The sequence below is a fragment of the Cannabis sativa genome, chromosome 3 (assembly GCF_029168945.1).
Source record: "Cannabis sativa cultivar Pink pepper isolate KNU-18-1 chromosome 3, ASM2916894v1, whole genome shotgun sequence".
NCBI lineage: Eukaryota > Viridiplantae > Streptophyta > Magnoliopsida > Rosales > Cannabaceae > Cannabis > Cannabis sativa.
In genome coordinates, this window is record NC_083603.1 from 21562880 (window position 1) to 21583977 (window position 21098).

A 21098-nucleotide genomic window follows, 5' to 3' on the forward strand; every position below is an offset into this window, starting at 1 on the left:
ATTGAGGTGATTCGAGTGGCGCTGGAAAGATAATTCAAAGATCTATAAATTTTGTAGAAATAACCATATCATAATTCGTGATTTTTTTAGGTGAAAACTAAGCCCTAAAGTTACGAGATTTAGAGGTTACAATTTAAATTTAAAAGTAAGATATTTGTTTATTTAATAATTTATCATATTGTTATTGCTATTATGTTAATATTATTATTATTCATAAAACTAAACCTAATAAGAGTCAGAATAGTATAGGTTTTATTAACCCTAAAATTATATCGTTGTATTCTTCCCACCTATCTGGGCAAGACTAACCCTAAAATTTTCAAATCATCTTTCCATTACATTCTTAGCCAAATCTATACCACTCTTCACTCTCATCTTTGATCACCATCATCTTATGTCTATCGATCCAAGCAACTCGATGTATTTGAGGTAAGAAACTCTACATTTACTTATTTATTGATCACAATAGGAGAATATTCGTAGGTCTCATTTTCTTATTTTTCAGAATGAAACATGTCTCAGTAAAACTATCATATCTCTTTAAATACTCATCTGATTCTCACAATCTTAGTGCCTATAGAAAGCTTATTGAATTTCCCATAATTCTTATGAAGAAAGGTTTTAATTAATCCAAAGTTATCTATGTCAAAAATTAGTATTTCTACGCTGTTTGTTGTAAATCATTTTTTTTTTTTTATATTTTCCATATAAGTTGTCTCAGTAAAATTCAAATATCTCTATGAATAATGATCTGATTCTAGCAATCTTGGTACCATTGAAAAGATAATTCAATTTTCTAAATGTTTTATGAAGAAACTATTCACTAATTATTGATTATTCTAAGTCAAAATTATTATTTTATTGCTATAGTTCGATATCCATTTGTTTCAGGATTTCTAGAAAACTGTTTCGGTATAATATCTATATCTCTTACGTTATAACTACGATTTTAAAGATTTTAGTATCATTAGAAAGGGAATTCGATTTTATAAAACTTTTATGAAGAGAGTATTCTCTGATTTAGAATATTTCAGTATCAAAACTTTGGATTTCTGATGTCTACTGTGATTCGTTACTCCATATTCCTTCTCAGAAATAGTTTCAGTAAAACTTTCATAACTCCCTCAGTTTTAATCCATTTTTAGTGATCTTTATATCCTTGGAAAGATAATTGAATTTCCTATAATTTTTATGAAGGAAACTTTCATTGAATTCGTGTAGTTATTGGTCAAAAATAGTATTCTTTCTGATGTACTGTAAGAGTGCGAATTTTAATGTTAGGGCCTTGACCCATGTGTTATTATAGGTAGTAGTGACGAGATAACAAGTTTAAGCAGCGGGATTTGAGGTAAGGAAATTAGATAGTTTTGTTTGTGTTTATTTGCATAAATTAAAATTCTTTATGTATTGGAATATGGTTTATGCTTTGTTATTATGAATATGTATGTGGTACTGAGAATGTGTGGTATGGACACAATATGAGTTTATGAATTGATATATTGATTAGGGTTGTTTTAACTTGCATATGTTGTATGTTGCATTCATATATTGTGTGTTGTATGTTGCAAGTTGTATGCTAACGTCTCAGGTAAAGTGAGGGACCATGGTGGGGTATGATACGGGGTAAGGCCGTTGAATGTAGAGATACCCTACCCTGCATTTTTCTGAATCGTGTATGAAATTATTATGGTGGGGTATGATACGGGATAAGGCCGTTGAATGTAGAGATACCCTACCCTACATTTATCCGATTTGTGCATGACATTATTATGGTAAGGTATGATACAACGACAATGCTGTTGAATATAAAGATACCTTATTCCATAGCAATGGTAGGGCTAAATGTGCCCATGTTATTGTAGGGCCAGTTAAGCCCAGGTTGTGTATTGAGTGGCTATGATACGCCACATTATGGTAAAAACATGATATGATTGAAATAATTATTATATGTTATTGCTATGAGTATGATGTCAGGGTTGTGATCCCTACATATATGTAATGGTTTCGTTTAGTACAAATATATGGTATATGATATAGCTTTCCATATCTGGAGTTATTTAAGTTACAATTATGAGCTAAGGTATATAATATTGTTAAGACTGGATACGTTAATATTATAAAGAATCGTATTATTGTGAATTTTAAGATATATTTAGTGTATTGAATGCTATTGTATGTTAAGCATTTCCTTACTGGGCTTTTAGCTCACCCCCCTTACTTTCCCCCTACAGGCAATAGACAGGGAACATTGAATGTAAGTTTGATGAGTTAGGTCAGTTCTGGTATGTATACTGTGAGGGGCTATGGACGAGCAAACGGTTTAGAACGCCGGTGGAGCCTTGGTTTTGTTTTTTTTTTATATAGTAAAGTAATCTCAGCTCAGTAACCTATAGGGAGTAGGGAATGATTTAAGATAATGAATGCTATACTAGACTAGATAGGGTATTTTATGAAACTCACTTATTAAGAAAGATGAAAGAATAGACCTATAAGGAGCAAGTACTGTCTTGATGGATATTCTACGGATACACACCCGTAAGTTAGATGGTAAGAAGTATGAATATTGTATATGAAGACTTTAGAGAAAAGTCTATTAAACAAATTAGTCCAAAGAGGACTATGCCATCACGTAGAAAGGAGTGTAGCGTACTGAACAAAATCTAGAATAAGAAGTTAGAAAAAAACCTGATATAATTTTTTTTAAAGTAATGACTTATGAAGGTATCTTGAACACCAAGAGATAAGTAGAGCATCAACAAATATTAGATTACCGAAGGAAAATTGTAAGCTTCAAACTCAAGGTCAGCTACTTTGTGAGGAGACAATAAAGTAAAATGTGCATGGTTTCGATAAAGACAATTTCAAAGGAGGAAGAAAAAGAAGATTTAGACACGGCTAACAATTTGGGTACAACATGAATGAGAGGCAACACAGAGGATAACTATACAGAACAATTCAAACTGGACAACTTGGAGATCATAGATATAGCTTCGTAAAGGATGAAAACAAATAAACAACTATAGAAAGTAGATCATAAATTCAAGACTTGAGGAAGAGGGGAAATTAATATTCAAGGGTGACATCCCTAGATTCTAAATACCCATCGATACAACAACGGTGTAGATCATAACTCAAGGAGAAGAGGTTAGGAAAGCCTCACTCAAAGGCAAGAGACAAGTGAGACACAACTAGGACTAAAGTGATACATCTAGAAGAATTTCATGGAACGACAAGGACCATACGAGTTTTTGTGAAGTGTTGGGATTATAAAATGATCAAGCAACATAAAAGGCACAGAGTATGCAAATGATACTACAATCCACTCATGATTTGCTTTGTGGACAATAGTATGAGTATGTTTAAGTGAATAGAAGAAAATAAAAAAAAAAACTTACAAAAGTGTTAATTTTGGTCAAGAGAGGTGGCATTTCTATGCTATATAGTGTTAGAGGAAAGAATGACATCAGATCTGCCAAAAGTTAAAGTTGTCAAGAGGTAAGAATTCAGACAAATATTTGAAACTTTCTCGACCTAGAGGGCTAGTAATGGAGCAATATCCTAGAGAAACATACTAAGATGGAATAAGACAATAGCCATTGTTTGGAAAATAACTAAAGTTTATCTAATTGGAAGTGAGGAACTTATAAGGAAAGAGAAAATGATGTATATATTGATAACATGATTGCATTCAGATATGGAATGAAGATGCTTAAGTGAAGTATGGACTTATTTATAAAGGTAGTTTAGGAAGTACGAGTCAAAGAGCCCTGGCTAAATAATTATAAGAAGTGAGTCTCTAGTAGCAAATCAGATACAAGTGGGGTGTAGGAGGTATAGTAATGATGAACAGAGTAAGGTCTGTTCGGCATGATTTGCCAATTATGTATATAGTATCCTTACCCCGACAACTTGGTTGATTGATATATTATGAGATTACATGATTAACCTATGGTTAAATAGTAAATGATAAATAAATAATTGGGCTACTTAACCTATGTTAAGGTTGAACTCGTTTTAAAGGGTTACTAATGCACTTACGATATTTTAGCATATATGATCTTACTTAACGAAAAGTAGATGGTCTGTACTCGAATGTAAGCTGGTTTTAGATTTTGGAGGTCTTAACAGTGCAATTAAGAAGTTGGGATTTATTTTGTGAACTATAGAGGTCTACAATATGTAAGACATAAATATGGTTAGAAAAATATATGGTATTATAAATATGAAAGTGATGTGATACCCAGAAAGTTAGTATAATAGAAGAAACAATCATTGAACACAATTACACAAATATATCAGCATTGCAGATTTAGACTTCATCAGTATAGCAATGTAACACCACCTGATGAAATGTGGAGGAAAGTAGGACAATGTTGGGTTTTATGCCCTAAATAAAACTCATTACAATCTGATTAGTTATCAATTTAGAAGTGAATTATGATTACATGTATGTTACATGTTTATGGTTTAATACATATACTTGATATATGCACAAAATCAGTTAAATCCAGAACATATAGTTATTCACAATTACAGTATTGTCAATACAGTGGAATGTGATTATGATTATATGATTCAAAAGATTTGGTCCCTGTTCATCAGTGTTTTGGATTTACACTGATGTGATAATCAGCGATGAAGTATACTTACACTTGGAGTAAGTGTTATGTTCTTTCCAGAACATTGGCAAAGTATACTGGTTTCGAATGCATGGAGTATGCATTGGACTGGACCGATATTGAACTTGGTTAAAGATATTGTAAACTTACCGTTGTATCTTTCCAAGTCAATGTCAGAAGTTGATCTTAGATTAAGAGAATCTAAATCCTGATATGCTTAGGCTCAATCTCAGGAGTGCTATTCTTGTTCTTTGATTTATTAGTTAAAGCCTGCTTTGAGTCAGGATAATACATATATTTTGGGAACATGATAGCATAACTGAATGGGAGTGCTAAGCATAAATATGGAAATCTATAGCTTCTACTGGTGTATAGAAGTAAAGTGATGATTCCTTTTGAGCTTAGTTAAATAGAAGTAAATGGATGAGCTCTTGTTTCAGTGACTATATATTAGATCACTAAAACATCATTTACAGGTAACTAAGTGTTCAAATGGGCAAAATACATTGAGGGGTGTAAACGGTAAATTGGTCCCGTCTCGATGTAAATCATCTATATAGAGGATCTCTAAATCACATTAAGATTATAACAATGGTTAAATGAGATAGCATATTGATATCGTGAAACATATGATATGCTCTATATAAGTTTGAGAGTGCAATTCCAAGTTCTAAGAGTGGATTCAACGAGGAATTAATAAGTTAGGGATTTACTTGGTAAATCGGTTCAACTTATTGGAAGCTCAGAATATAGATCCATGGTCCCCATTCTAGTTGAGACCATACTGTTTGTAAGACTCTATAATTGATTTATGATTAATCAATTATAATTCTAAAAGTTAGACTATGTCTAATTTGTGAATTCTCACAGTTTAGGGATGAAATTGTAAATAAGAGGGTTTCTAGGTTTAATTATTAATTATGAGACTTTGCATGTCTGAATTAATAATTAATTTTAAATGGCAATATTATTTAATAAACTATTTTAGTTATTAAATAATTAGTTTTGGCATTTAAATGATTAGAATTGGAAAAATGGCATTTTTGGAGAAATAGAAATAAAATTGAGGAAACTGCAAAATCCATGTGAGGCCCATTCACACCATGGCCGGCCACATCATTGCATTTTTCCCAATTATTATTTTCAATTTAATTTGTCATTTAATTGCTAATCAAAGCCTAGCCTGAATAGGAAAGTGGTGAATCACACTAAATAAGACAGTTATTCAATTACACAGTAAAAGAGGAAACTGTTTATTTGGAAAGTTGTGATCTTCCCTTTTCCTATTTATAGCCGCCCCTCTCCTCTCTTTGTGTGCATGTGTGCTAGATTGAGAAAACTTTGCTTTGCAAAGTGTGTCACACGAAATCAAGAGAGAAAAACAAGAGAGAAATTTCGAAATCCCTAGTGAGAGAGAAGTGCCCACACACATCATTCAGTATCTCATCATAGTTTGGAAGACTGTGAAGGATCACATCCAACTGAAGAACTTTCGGGCTCAGATCTTGATTATACTCTGCTACAGACAGGAATCAAGGGTTAGAGATCTGAGTGGAAGGAGACATTAATTCCGCTGCAATCACTGTAAGTTATTCTTAACTTTTATGTGTTTAGTTCATCGTTTTAGAAGTTCAATATTAGGTTGTTAAATCAACATACTTGCAAATAGATCTAAGGTCCTGGATAAATATAATACCAACAACTGGTATCAGAGCCATGGTAATTGATTTGCTTGCAAGAAATTTTGACTTAAAACGATTTGTTTGTGATTTGGATGGTTTCATGATGTGTCATATTGATGTTTGATTGATGTTTGTGAATTCTAGAAAAAATAAATGATTGTCTGTATCTGGAATTATTTTTATTGGATAGTTTGGAAAATTCTAAGCAATTTACTTTTTTACAGAACTCGATTTCGATTTAATTTGAATTAGTTATGAATTTTTGAAAATCGGGAAAAACCTAGGTGGTGAGCACCTTCCCTACGCGCGCGGAAATCATGCGCAGGGGTGCTTGCACCCAGATTTCTGGGCTGTGTCTCCCCTCCCACGCGCGCGGACAGCATGCTTTGCATGCTGTCCGTACCACCTGCTTTTTTCTTCGTTTTCTTCGATTTTTCCTGCTATTTCATGGAATTGAATTCCGATTTTTTGTGTAGTTTTGTATGTTGATTTTTGTTTTTCAAATTTCAAATCTAATTATCAGAAATAAATTAATTTTAATTTTAGATATTAGTGCAATTTGATTTTGAAAATGGGAAAAATCAAGTTTTGCTTATTTTTTGATTATTTTATTTTTTTAAGGTCAGATATTTATTTTTTTGGTAACTTGACCTTAATTAAAATAAGATCAAAATAATCATGATAATTTTAAAAGAGGAAATAAGGTATTTTTGTTAACTTTTAGATTTTGTTATTTTTCAATTAAATTAAATTGTAAAATAAGAAAAGGGTATGTATTTACCATTTTCTATTTTATTATTTGATTTATTAAATAACATGAAATTTAAAAGGAAAGTTAGCAATTTTTTTTGAAATGACATTTAGGTTACCCAAAACCTAATTTTTCAAAATGGTAGGTTTAATTTTAATTCTATTTTTCGAAATACAGATTTAAAATTAAATAAATCCTACATCCAACTATCCAGATCTAACCTTGTTGCAGGAGTATGTGTTTTAGATTGTTTGTAAGTTTTTCTAAAACCTATTATTACTTGATCTAAATTGTCAGGGTTAACTTGTTGACAGATCAAATGATCTAATTTTAACCCATGGTTCAATTGATGATAGATCAAGTAGATAATTTGTAACAAGTAAATTTTACAAACTTCTTTCATCTGTGTATGACCTAGTAACATGATAGGATCCATCCAAATCTGTGTGCCTGTGTGAGCCTATATGTTTAATTTCTATTATAGATACATATAGGTTGTTGTTGCTAAATAAAATGTCATAACCTGATAGATTTTATTTAGGCTCATTTAGTTAATGAGCTTATTCAATTAATAACAGTTGTTCATTTTAAGGTTAAATTCCTCTCTTTTGGGCCTTGTGTGAGAGTTGGGAGAAGTGGGTGCGACATATTGGACCCAGCCCCCCCTCACATGAACAACCCCAATTGTGAAGGCCCATTTGCCTGATTTGGATAACTGTGCTAGGTTAATTATATTAGTTTGACCTAATAAAATTGAATAGCAACATAATTAATTTCTTCGAAATTAATTTAAGAAAAACAAAGTTTAATGAATTTCATTTCAAGATAAACTATTTGTATTTTTCTTGTATTTAATTAAATAAAAGAATTTTAACTAACTAGATTCTTTCTGAAACTTACTTTTATTATTTCATTAAATATTCTTATTTAAGTTATGAATTAGTAATTACTAATTTTTCATAATAACTTAAATTTGAATATATTTTGATAATAATATTAAGCTGAGGAATTCTAGGAATTAGTTATTGAAGATTCTTATAAGATATTATTTTAAGTTGGTTTTAAACTTAAAAAAGGGAATATCTTTAAATTAGGTTGTTACCACCTAATTTTGATATTTAATTAAATGATGTTTGGAAAATTTTAAGTTTGTAAATTATAGATTCTTTCTATAATAACTTAAATCAGATGTTTTCCAGATCTTGAAAAGATACTTAGTAGAATTGAGATATTTTCTAGATAGTTATTTCCATACTAATTATTATTTCTAATCTAGGAAAATATCATTGATTGTGAAATTAATTGGTTAATAATTAATTTTGGTACAATTCAATTAAGGATATTTTTCCTTGTATTAAATTGGAAATTAATGATTAAGCCTTCTCTATACTTAATTATTTATTTCCTGAATTTAATACATTTAATTAAATTGAAAATTAAATGTCTAAGTTGATTTTCATAATGATACTTAGATATTGTTATTTTCATGATATTTAATTAAATAAGAAAATTATTTTAAGTTGGGTATTTCCATAACAACTTAAATTTGAATAATTTTCATAATATATTCTATTTATTTTATTAATCATTTTTCAAAATAGCATTTAATTATGCAAGGTGATTTTGAATTTATCTTGAAAGATAGATTAAAGTTGTAAATTAATTATTTTAATTAATTTTGAATCAACTTAAATCAATGATCTTTTCATTTAATGATTAATTTAAAATAAAGGAACTGAAATATATTATTAGAAATTGGATTAATTTGTCAAGAAAATCTAGATAGATAATATTTTGCTTGAAGGATTTTTTCTAAGTAAAGTTTGATTTATTTTAAATGTATTTCGAAAATTGTATATTTTTGGAAATACAATATATATATTTGTAGAAAATTTTAATTTGAGTTGCTAATTAATTTAAATTAATACAACTTAAATTAAGTAATTTTCTTAATATTTGTTGGAAAATTAACACTAAGATGGAAATAATTCATTTTATTTTCATAACCATCTAAGTTTAATTTTACAAATATTAAATTAAATTTTATTTAGATTCTATTCTAAATTTAAAATTTAATAAATATATATAGATTTAAAATAAATAAATAATAGAAGAAAATACAATTTAAATAATGAGCTTTATTATTTTGAGATATTCGATCTCCATTGTTGGTTTTACATAGCTATTGTTTTAGTGAGTAATCCTCCCTAATGGAGGAACGTTCATTAGCAAGTTAGCGCCGTTCAATCTCGAAAGATAAGTATGTTTGTAAGTATTTTATATTGGTGTTAATCACCCTAATGGTGGGTACTGTATAAGACTTACAAACATATGAAACAATGGTAGAAGCTCATGAAATAAGAATGACCTTGACTCTCGCCTAAACGGGACAACGTCGGATTCTCTTTTCGATCAAATAAAAGGTTGCTAGAATGTTTGCTATTCTAGATGAGCTGACAACTCTATTCAATGAATGATAGCTTTGACTCTCGCCTAAACGGGACACTGATATCAGTTTATTGAAAACCTTGGAAATTATTTAGGATTGAATTTTTTTTGTATTTTCTCTAGTCATTCCTACTTGCTGTATGCTGATAATTTCTAAATGAGATTTTGTGATAAACCATAACTGATATCTATGTATTGTCTTGTAGTATCCTGAATTGAAATGTCAAATCCCATGTTGTCACTCTTAACTGAAAATAAGCTAAATGGGTCTAACTTCCCAAAGTGGAGAGAGAACATTCATATTGCTCTCATAGGTGAAAGTGCCTCGTTTGTGTTGACTGAGCCGTCCCCTGAGCAGCCAAGTGACAATGCAACCAAAGCTGTAAAAGAGAAGTTCGAGCGTTGGCATAATGCTAACAATAAAGCTCGTTACTTCATGCTTTCCAGCATGGTTGACACCTTGAAAACAAGGTTTGCAAACACTGTCACGGCTGCAGAAATCATGACGCAGTTAACTGAGCTATTCAGTATGGCATCAATTCAGTCTTGTTTTGATGCGACTAAGAAATTCATCAACGCACGGATGGAACCCCATCAGAATGTGCGTGATCACCTTCTCCAGATGGCTAGTTATTTCCAGGAAGCCCAGAATCATGGTGCTGAAATGGATCAGACTACTCAAGTGAGTCTCATCTTGAATAGCCTGACTCCAGACTTTCTGCCCTACACATCAAATTATGTCATGAATAAGAAGGAACAAGACTTTCATACTTTAGTCAATGACCTTCAGACATATGAAAATTTGATTGGAGGTCCCAAGAAAAGAGGGAATAAACCTCAGAATTCTGGAAATGGTAATAAGACAAGTAATCCTGAGGCACTTGTTGCTTCTACTTCCAAATCCAATCATAAGAAGAAGTGGAAAAACGCCAAGAAGCGAGCTCAAGCTGCGAATGCAGCTAGGAACAAAAATGCTGGAGCTTCTGGCAATACACAAAAAGGAAAATGTTTCTACTGCAATGAGAAAGGCCATTGGAAATCCCAATGTCCTAAGTATCTCGCAAAGAAACAAGGTATTTTCTTTATAAACTGTTGTGTTTTTAGTGAATTATTATCCTTTTGGATTATTACTTCTGGACTACTAACCCTGTTTATTATTCTTCTTATAGCTAAAGCTTCTTAAACTCGGGTGTTGTCTTAACGAGTTGGATTAGAAAGCTGGATGGTGGATGGAGATTGTCTACAATAAAGAAGAAGCTCTTTCATTTGAAGTAATTGTTTAGTTTTTCAAACAATTTGGATTTCAAGTTTGGGATCTTAATTCCCTGTTTGGTTCTCATAAATATTGCAAATATTTTTTTTGGGTTTATAATAAAATATTTTTCAATTATATTGCAATTTATGAGTTGAGCTTCAGTTCTTTATTTTATCTCTTACCAATTATTATATTTATTTTGTTTGAATGTGTATGTGTTTTTATTATTGATGCAAATTCGAAAAGTATTTCAACTCTTTACAGAGTTATTACTACATAAACACTAGAAGTTATTTCTATGTTTATGAATAATTGTTAGTTCCAAAAACAATTATTTGAGAATTTGTTTAATAAAAAGATCTTTTGATCTGATAGGGGTGGAGAAAAGTTAAGAATAATATGCAGTTCAAACGATCTTTTATATCTAATGAACTCTGGATTATATTCAACTCCACAGACTCTCTATCACACTTAGAGATTTACAACCTTTAGGGGTGGACCATAATCTCTATAAACTTAGGGGTGGACTTTATTCTACAGTACCCTTTGTCACACATAATTTTAAACATGGAAATAATATAATAAATTAGCTATTATCAGAATAAATCCTTGATCTTGATTATATGTTCCAGTTTAGATTTACTGTTGTAATAGTTATTGATACCATTAAAGTTCTTTGATAATGTTTCACATTACCTTGGTTGAGTGGGAGAATATTAAAATTCTTTACCCATCTTCTTTTGGTTGATAATTGTGATAGGAACTTAAGAACACCTCTGATAAAAACAAGTCTAACCATTCACATGGATAGAAACAACTTATCAGAATTATGAGAGTAAGATAGAAGAATTCTTGCATAGTCTATTCGAAAGACTGATTCAAGATGTCTATTTCTCATAACATTTTATGGTATCTTGATTTGATTGCTTAAATCTCTAGCAAGTATTTTTTCACTTCAAATACTAGACTGCTATGTTGTTGACCTAATCTTAAAGAAACTTACAGTTTCGGCTTAAGATAATAAGTCACAATGAGATGTTCCCAGAAACAATAGTAAAAGGTTAAAAGTTTCTAACCAGACATCTGCTATTAAGTGGGAGCCATCTGAGATGTAATCAAATGGGGAACTTTAAGGGACAATAAAGAAAGATTTACAAGAATGACGTATATGTTATTAAGGAACTATGCATTAGTGATCCTGATATGCACACTGACTCATTGTGAGATGGTGGTTACTCTGGGGGTGGAGGAATCATTATAGAAGAGTGTTAAAACCCATCTATAATAATTCAAGCTTCATCAGAGAAGATATAACTTTGTAAATTCAAAATTACCAGAAAGTTATTTTACTGAAGAAAATTCTACACTGCATTATCTCAATTCCAAATTTTAAAATTTGAGAGATATGTCTTCTGGTTGTTCAGATGTACTTAATGGGCAGTAAGGATTTCAGTATCCCTTGATGAGTAAAGCATAAGTTAGGGAGGTTTCATGTGTCTCATGAACCTGGTTCCAGATATATGAGTGGATTCAAAGATACTACACTTGATCAGAGGATCAAGACAAAAGATTGATTGCAATGCACAACTTGTTTTATGTTAGTGCAAGTGGGAGTTTGTTGGGTTTTATGCCCTAAATAAAACTCATTACAATCTGATTAGTTATCAATTTAGAAGTGAATTATGATTACATGTATGTTACATGTTTATGGTTTAATACATATACTTGATATATGCACAAAATCAGTTAAATCCAGAACATATAGTTATTCACAATTACAGTATCGTCAATACAGTGGAATGTGATTATGATTATATGATTCAAAAGATTTGGTCCCTGTTCATCAGTGTTTTGGATTTACACTGATGTGATAATCAGCGATGAAGTATACTTACACTTGGAGTAAGTGTTATGTTCTTTCCAGAACATTGGCAAAGTATACTGGTTTCGAATGCATGGAGTATGCATTGGACTGGACCGATATTGAACTTGGTTAAAGATATTGTAAACTTACCGTTGTATCTTTCCAAGTCAATGTCAGAAGTTGATCTTAGATTAAGAGAATCTAAATCCTGATATGCTTAGGCTCAATCTCAGGAGTGCTATTCTTGTTCTTTGATTTATTAGTTAAAGCCTGCTTTGAGTCAGGATAATACATATATTTTGGGAACATGATAGCATAACTGAATGGGAGTGCTAAGCATAAATATGGAAATCTATAGCTTCTACTGGTGTATAGAAATAAAGTGATGATTCCTTTTGAGCTTAGTTAAATAGAAGTAAATGGATGAGCTCTTGTTTCAGTGACTATATATTAGATCACTAAAACATCATTTACAGGTAACTAAGTGTTCAAATGGGCAAAATACATTGAGGGGTGTAAACGGTAAATTGGTCCCGTCTCGATGTAAATCATCTATATAGAGGATCTCTAAATCACATTAAGATTATAACAATGGTTAAATGAGATAGCATATTGATATCGTGAAACATATGATATGCTCTATATAAGTCTGAGAGTGCAATTCCAAGTTCTAAGAGTGGATTCAACGAGGAATTAATAAGTTAGGGATTTACTTGGTAAATCGGTTCAACTTATTGGAAGCTCAGAATATAGATCCGTGGTCCCCATTCTAGTTGAGACCATACTGTTTGTAAGACTCTATAATTGATTTATGATTAATCAATTATAATTCTAAAAGTTAGACTATGTCTAATTTGTGAATTCTCACAGTTTAGGGATGAAATTGTAAAAAGAGGGTTTCTAGGTTTAATTATTAATTATGAGACTTTGCATGTCTGAATTAATAATTAATTTTAAATGGAAATATTATTTAATAATCTATTTTAGTTATTAAATAATTAGTTTTGGCATTTAAATGATTAGAATTGGAAAAATGGCATTTTTGGAGAAATAGAAATAAAATTGAGGAAACTGCAAAATCCATGTGAGGCCCATTCACACCATGGCCGGCCACATCATTGCATTTTTCCCAATTATTATTTTCAATTTAATTTGTCATTTAATTGCTAATCAAAGCCTAGCCTGAATAGGAAAGTGGTGAATCACACTAAATAAGACAGTTATTCAATTACACAGTAAAAGAGGAAACTGTTTATTTGGAAAGTTGTGATCTTCCCTTTTCCTATTTATAGCCGCCCCTCTCCTCTCTTTGTGTGCATGTGTGCTAGCTTGAGAAAACTTTGCTTTGCAAAGTGTGTCACACGAAATCAAGAGAGAAAAACAAGAGAGAAATTTCGAAATCCCTAGTGAGAGAGAAGTGCCCACACACATCATTCAGTATCTCATCATAGTTTGGAAGACTGTGAAGGATCACATCCAACTGAAGAACTTTCGGGCTCAGATCTTGATTATACTCTGCTACAGACAGGAATCAAGGGTTAGAGATCTGAGTGGAAGGAGACATTAATTCCGCTGCAATCACTGTAAGTTATTCTTAACTTTTATGTGTTTAGTTCATCGTTTTAGAAGTTCAATATTAGGTTGTTAAATCAACATACTTGCAAATAGATCTAAGGTCCTGGATAAATATAATACCAACAGACAAATGGCCGATACTACTGGAAGGATTCCTCTTTGGATAATAGGTACTGTAACTAGTGTTCTGGTGATCGGTATAGTTGGTATTTTCTTTTATGGTTCATATTCTGGATTAGGTTAATCTCTTAGTTAATATTTAGTTAATAAATGATAAAATGAAATTTAGATGCTTATGGGCAATATCTAATGAAACTGTCGCTGGAATTGAGATCTCATTCAAAGAGAAGGATACCAAATATTTGGAGTTTCTTTTTGTATATTATATGGATGATCTGATACGCGAGGACCATGATTGGGAATTGTTTGATCGTCTTTCTCCGAGGAAGAGGGGAAACATAATCAATTTGAGTTCGACATAGCTATTTGAAATGTTAGTGAAAGACTGAATTTGTTATCTCATGTTCGCCTAGCAGACAAAAGTTAATGGGGAAAACTAGATAATCTCATAATCAAGTCAACTTGATTGAAAGGAGTAATGAAGGACCAAGCACCATAGGAGAGATTAGCGAAGAAAATACAATAGAGTGATACAAGAAAGTGACTACAAAAGAAACCAACACCAGTTACCTAGGAAAATGGGAAAGCGTGACAAGTGCAATGAATACATGGATAAAGGATATCAAGAAGTGAATGCTAGACAAAAAAGTGGTCGAAATGGATCATTAAAATATTTATGTATAGAAGACCTTTTAAAGAGCTTACGTGTTTATTTCCAAGTGTCATGGAACAAGTGTCTATCGATGAGTGAGTAACATCTATGAAATTGAAAGAATGACATTGTAGCCTTACAGTAGAAAATCAAGTAGAGAAGTAAGATTCTTATACGTAATAACATTTAACTAAAGAGTGGGAATGATTAAAGAGAAGTTTGCATAAGATCTTCTACCCTACTCCTCGTGTTTATTATTTTGTATTGTATAATGTGTTCTTAAGTGACATGTAAGGATGTTCATTTAGAGAATAAATAGTTTTACTCTTATGGCACGTTTACTATACTGTAATCAGAATCGAAATAAATTAATGGAGAAATGTAACGGAATAAATGAAAAATAATCGGAATCAATATTTGTAATATGTTGTTTACTAAAATTTTTTAGAAATGGAATAGTTGTGATTTATCTTGTTTACTTTATTAGGAAACGTAATCGGAATGCTTAAATTGACTAAATTGCCCTTTTAAGTTAAACTATATTATATGGTAGTTATTTTGCAAGACATATTTTAAAGGACAAAATTGTCATTATATATTTAATATTAAAAAATAAAATAAAAATAATATAAATCCATTACCTTTAATGGCATTCCTTACAAAATTGGTGGGAGAAGTTCTCCCTTTCTTTTCTCCCTTATTTAATCAACTTCTCCCTTTCCTAATTTTAATAATGCAAGTAAACAAATGTAAGGGAATGATTACCTTACTATTGATTCCCATTACTTATTAGTAAACATGCCATTAATGGCATGTAAGGATGCTCATAGAAGAATAAATAGTTTCACTCTTAATGTCATGTAAGGATGGTCATAAGAGAAGAATTTTTTTTTATAATATTACGAGCATGCTATTGTAAAACTAATGTATTGAAAGAATGTAAATGTAATTTATTATGATAGAGTACGTTTTGATATTTAAGTAATGTATAGAGAAATAATAATACTCAATTAATAAGTTATTTGTATTATATGTGTTATGGATTGATCGACAAGATATAGGTTAAATGCATATTTGTTGGCTCCATATAGTAGACAAGGAGGTAATGCGGTAAGTGGTGAAAGACATGAAGACTCAACACCCCGAGTGTTGGTAAGTTAAATTTCGAGGACGAAATTTCTTTTAAGGAGGGTAGAATGTAATATCCAGTTTAAAATAATATCTAATTTTTTCGTTTGGATATTAATTGTGCGAGGATAATTATTTCATTTATTTGTGTTGTTAGTGAGTTGATATTATTGCTTAGAGTAGTTGTACCATTTTTTTTAAAGAAAGTTAAAGTTCTATTAACTACGAAAGTAAAATATTATGATATTTTCATAAGTAGGTAATCGTTTAATTAAAGCCCGATATGAAAGTCCATTAGGTTTTTATAATATATTTATTAGATTTAATTAATTGTATAAGTGGTATTAAATAATATTATTATTTGATTAATGTTAGAAAAATCGTAAGTTTAGATAAATTCGTAGGTTTAGAAACTGTTTTACTAAAATGACCATATCTGGAGTTTTATAACTCCGATTGAGGTGATTCCAGTGGCGTTGGAAAGATAATTCAAAGATCTATAAATTTTGTAGAAATAATCATATCATAATTCGTAATTTTTTTTAGGTGAAACTAAGCCCTAAAGTTACGAAATTTAGAGGTTACAATTTAAATTTAAAAGTAAGATATTTGTTTATTTAATAATTTATCATATTGTTATTGCTATTATGTTAATATTATTATTATTCATAAAACTAAACCTAATAAGAGTCAGAATAGTATAGGTTTCATTAACCCTAAAATTATATCGTTGTATTCTTCCCACCTATCTGAGCAAGACTAACCCTAAAATTTTCAAATCATCTTTCCATTACATTCTTAGCCAAATCTATACCACTCTTCACTCTCATCTTTGATCACCATCATCTTATGTCTATCGATCCAAGCAGCTCGATGTATTTGAGGTAAGAAACTCTACATTTACTTATTTATTGATCACAATAGGAGAATATTCGTAGGTCTCCTTTTCTTATTTTTAAAAATGAAACATGTCTCAGTAAAACTGTCATATCTCTTTAAATACTCATCTGATTCTCACAATCTTGGTGCCTATAGAAAGCTTATTGAATTTCCCATAATTCTTATGAAGAAAGGTTTTACTGAATCCAAAGTTATCTATGTCAAAAATTAGTATTTCTACGCTGTTTGTTGTAAATCGTTTTTTTTTATTTTTTATATTTTCTATATAAGTTGTCTCAGTAAAATTTAAATATCTCTCTAAATAATGATCTGATTCTAGCGATCTTCGTACCGTTGAAAATATAATTCAATTTTCTAAATGTTTTATGAAGAAACCATTCACTAATTATTGATTATTCTAAGTCAAAATTATTGTTTTATTGCTGTAGTTCGAAATCCATTTGTTTCAGGATTTCTAGAAAACTGTTTCGGTATAATATCTATATCTCTTACGTTATAACTTTGATTTTGAAGATTTTAGTGTCATTAGAAAGGGAATTCGATTTTCTAAAACTTTTATGAAGAGAGTATTCTCTGATTTGGAATATTTCAGTATCAAAACTTTGGATTTCTGATGTCTACTGTGATTCGTTACTCCATAGTCCTTCTCAGAAATAGTTTCAGTAAAACTATCATAACTCCCTCAGTTTTAATCTATTTTTAGTGATCTTTATATCATTGGAAAGATAATTGAATTTTCTATAATTTTTATGAAGGAAACTTTCACTGAATTCGTGTAGTTATTGGTTAAAAATAGAATTCTTTCTGATGTACTGTAAGAGTGCGAATTTTAATGTTAGGGCCTTGACCCATGTGTTATTATAGGTAGTAGTGACGAGATAAGGAAATTAGATAGTTTTGTTTGTGTTTATTTGCATAAATTTAAATTCTTTATGTATTGGAATATGGTTTATGCTTTGTTATTATGAATATGTATGTGGTACTGAGAATGTGTGGTATGGACACAATATGAGTTTATGAATTGATATATTGATTAGGGTTGTTTTGACTTGTATATGTTGTATGTTGCATTCATATATTGTGTGTTGTATGTTGCAAGTTGTATGCTAACGTCTCAGGTAAAGTGAGGGACCATGGTGGGGTATGATACGGGGTAAGGCCGTTGAATGTAGAGATACCCTACCCTGCATTTTTCTGAGTCGTGTATGAAATTATTATGGTGGGGTATGATACGGGATAAGGCCGTTGAATGTAGAGATACCCTACCCTACATTTGTCCGATTTGTGTATGACATTATTATGGTAAAGTATGATACAACGACAATGTTGTTGAATATAAAGATACCTTATTCCATAGCAATGGTAGGGCTAAATGTGCCCATGTTATTGTAGGGCCAGTTAAGCCCAGGTTGTGTATGGAGTGGCTATGATACGCCACATTATGGTAAAGACATGATATGATTGAAATAATTATTATATGTTATTGCTATGAGTATGATGTCAGGGTTGTGATCCCTACATATATGTAATGGTTTCGTTTAGTACAAATATATGGTATATGATATAGCTTTCCATATCTGGAGTTATTTAAGTTACAATTATGAGCTAAGGTATATAATATTGTTAAGACTGGATACGTTAATATTATAAAGAATCGTATTATTGTGAATTTTAAGATATATTTAGTGTATTGAATGCTATTGTATGTTAAGCATTTCTTTACTGGGCTTTTAGCTCACCCCCCTTACTTTCCCCCTACAGGCAATAGACAGGGAACATTGAATGTAAGTTTGATGAGTTGGGTCAATTCTAGTATGTATACTGTGAGGGGCTATGGACGAGCAAACGGTCTAGAACGTCGGTGGAGCCTTGGTTTTGTTTTTTTTTTTATATAGTAAAGTAATCTCAGCTCAGTGGGATGTTACAAATTTATTTTTTTTTGCACTCAACTACTTATTTTGTTTTTAAAATGAATGATCATTCACCTTTTTGCATATTTATTGTAAAACTCACTGTGTATTTCCAAACAGCTTTGAATCTTTTTAATTAATGCATCAAAATTAGTATTTTGTAAAATAAGGAAAAATATTGGGGCGTTACATCGACCAACCTGATAAACTTGCTGAAAAATAATCAATATGATGACTCATCGTGAGAGCATTTCATAAAGAAGAAGTGGCGCTTGGTAACACTTTTTTAATCAGTTTTGTGTTTTTAAAAGTGGAAAAGTGAAAATATTTTTCAAAAACATGTTCTATAAAACTGTTTTTACTTTTCAATTTTATAATTAGAAATCAAAATTTTAAAAACAAAAAAAAATCACTTTCAATATTTTTTTAAACAATTTTTTTTTCTTAATCAATCTTTTGAATTACAATCAGATCCGGACCCAAATCCCCTCCTCACGGCCTTGGCGCTGAACCCGGCTTCTGACCCGAACCCGAATCCAACCCCGGATCTTGACCCGACCTAATAAAATCAAAAAATAAAAATGAAAATGAACTTTACAGAACACACTTTTATTTTCTGTTTTTAAAATTGAAAAACAAAAGTGATTATAGAATGCATTTTTGTTTTTTTAAAATAAATTTTTTAAAAACAAAGATTTTACTTTTTTGTGTGTGTGAAGTAGTTACTCACAGTCACAGGGGACTAACTCTCGGTGTGTTTCTACTCCAAAATGGCAAAATCTATTTGAGGAGCACCTGAAAACTGCCAAAACCTATTGACAAAGAATTCAGCCAAAACTGCATTAAAATAAACAAAAGATGTGGTCAGCGAGCGGAAAATGGCAACAAAGTCCAAAATGCGGTGAGCGTGGATCGAACACGCGACCTTCAGATCTTCAGTCTGACGCTCTCCCAACTGAGCTATCCCCGCTTGATGAGGATTGTTTCACAGATAAAGTACTAGTTCTTAAATGTCACTATCTGCATTATTACTTTGTTTAATGGGTTTTAACCAAACTATAAAATCCCATCAACTAGATTAAATTATTCGACTGAGAGTTGGATTGGCTTATAGACTTACAGATGATTATGGTTTGTAAGTGTTGGAAATTAGTTAAACTTTTAAAAAAATATATGAATAGTGAAGTGTGTGATAGTACATCAAATGATCTATTTTTTATTGTCTTAAACTAACATTTTCTACGATCATATTACCGTTTTCTTATCATTTTATATTAGATTGATTTCTTTATATAAGTTGTATTAGAATAATGGAAGAATACACAAAGAAAAAAAAATTCTCTTCTTCCTGACATTTTTCTCAGAGCAATTTTTAGGTATAACCGAGCAATATCGTTAACAAATTGTATAAAGAAACTGTTTTATCTTGAAAACGCTGTAGTTAATAGACTACCATGCACACTTCGAATTGAACTGCTAAATATCTTAGAAAAAACACTTAGTCTGCAATCTTCATTCAATAATTCATAGTAAGCATATTAAATTCTCTCTTTTTTGGAGTTCGTTTATCAGAAAATATCTTTCTTTTTTCGGTTAGTATTAAACTTTGGTCATTGTTCTCTACCAAAATACCATATGTAAGTATTTTTAAAGATAAAAACTTTCTATGATGATTTTTAGATTGTTTCTTGTTCATAATTGCAGCCTTAGTTGAGAAGTTCTACCAAGGCATTTTGTTTATACTTTTTTCATACAACATTTTTAATGGTTTTGCAACGCAACCATAATGAGGCTATACGTCCATTTATTCCAAAATTATTGTTCCAAAATTATTCGAGAGATATTTACTAATTTTAAGTACTTAATTAAAAATACCATAGAGTTGGAGAAGCACTTTCTCTTTGGATATAAAAAACAGACATTTGAAAAACAAGAAAATAGATCAGCTACTACAAATCTGCCAGTCCGAATGACTTTTCTTGTGATTTAGAGCTTGAACTATGGATTGAGCATCTGAGAGAATGGCAAAGTTATCCCAATGCTTGTCCCGAGCCCACTCTAAACTCTAAAGCCATTTTAATAGCAAAGATCTCCCCTTCAGCAGCTAAAACCCAGTGTTACTCTCCCATGACTCGAGTTCCACTATTTATACTAAAAACTATTCTTTCTCTGCTTGAATCATTTCATACGGTCT

The 21098-nt window shown here is 30.8% G+C and overlaps 1 non-coding gene across 1 annotated transcript; it reads right to left on the bottom strand.

Moving 5' to 3' along the window:
- Window positions 1-19801: 19801 nt before the first annotated feature.
- On the bottom strand, window positions 19802-19874 carry TRNAF-GAA (transfer RNA phenylalanine (anticodon GAA)). Its single transcript has one exon. It is a non-coding gene; the product is annotated as a tRNA-Phe (tRNA).
- Between the last annotated feature and the right edge of the window lie 1224 nt (window positions 19875-21098).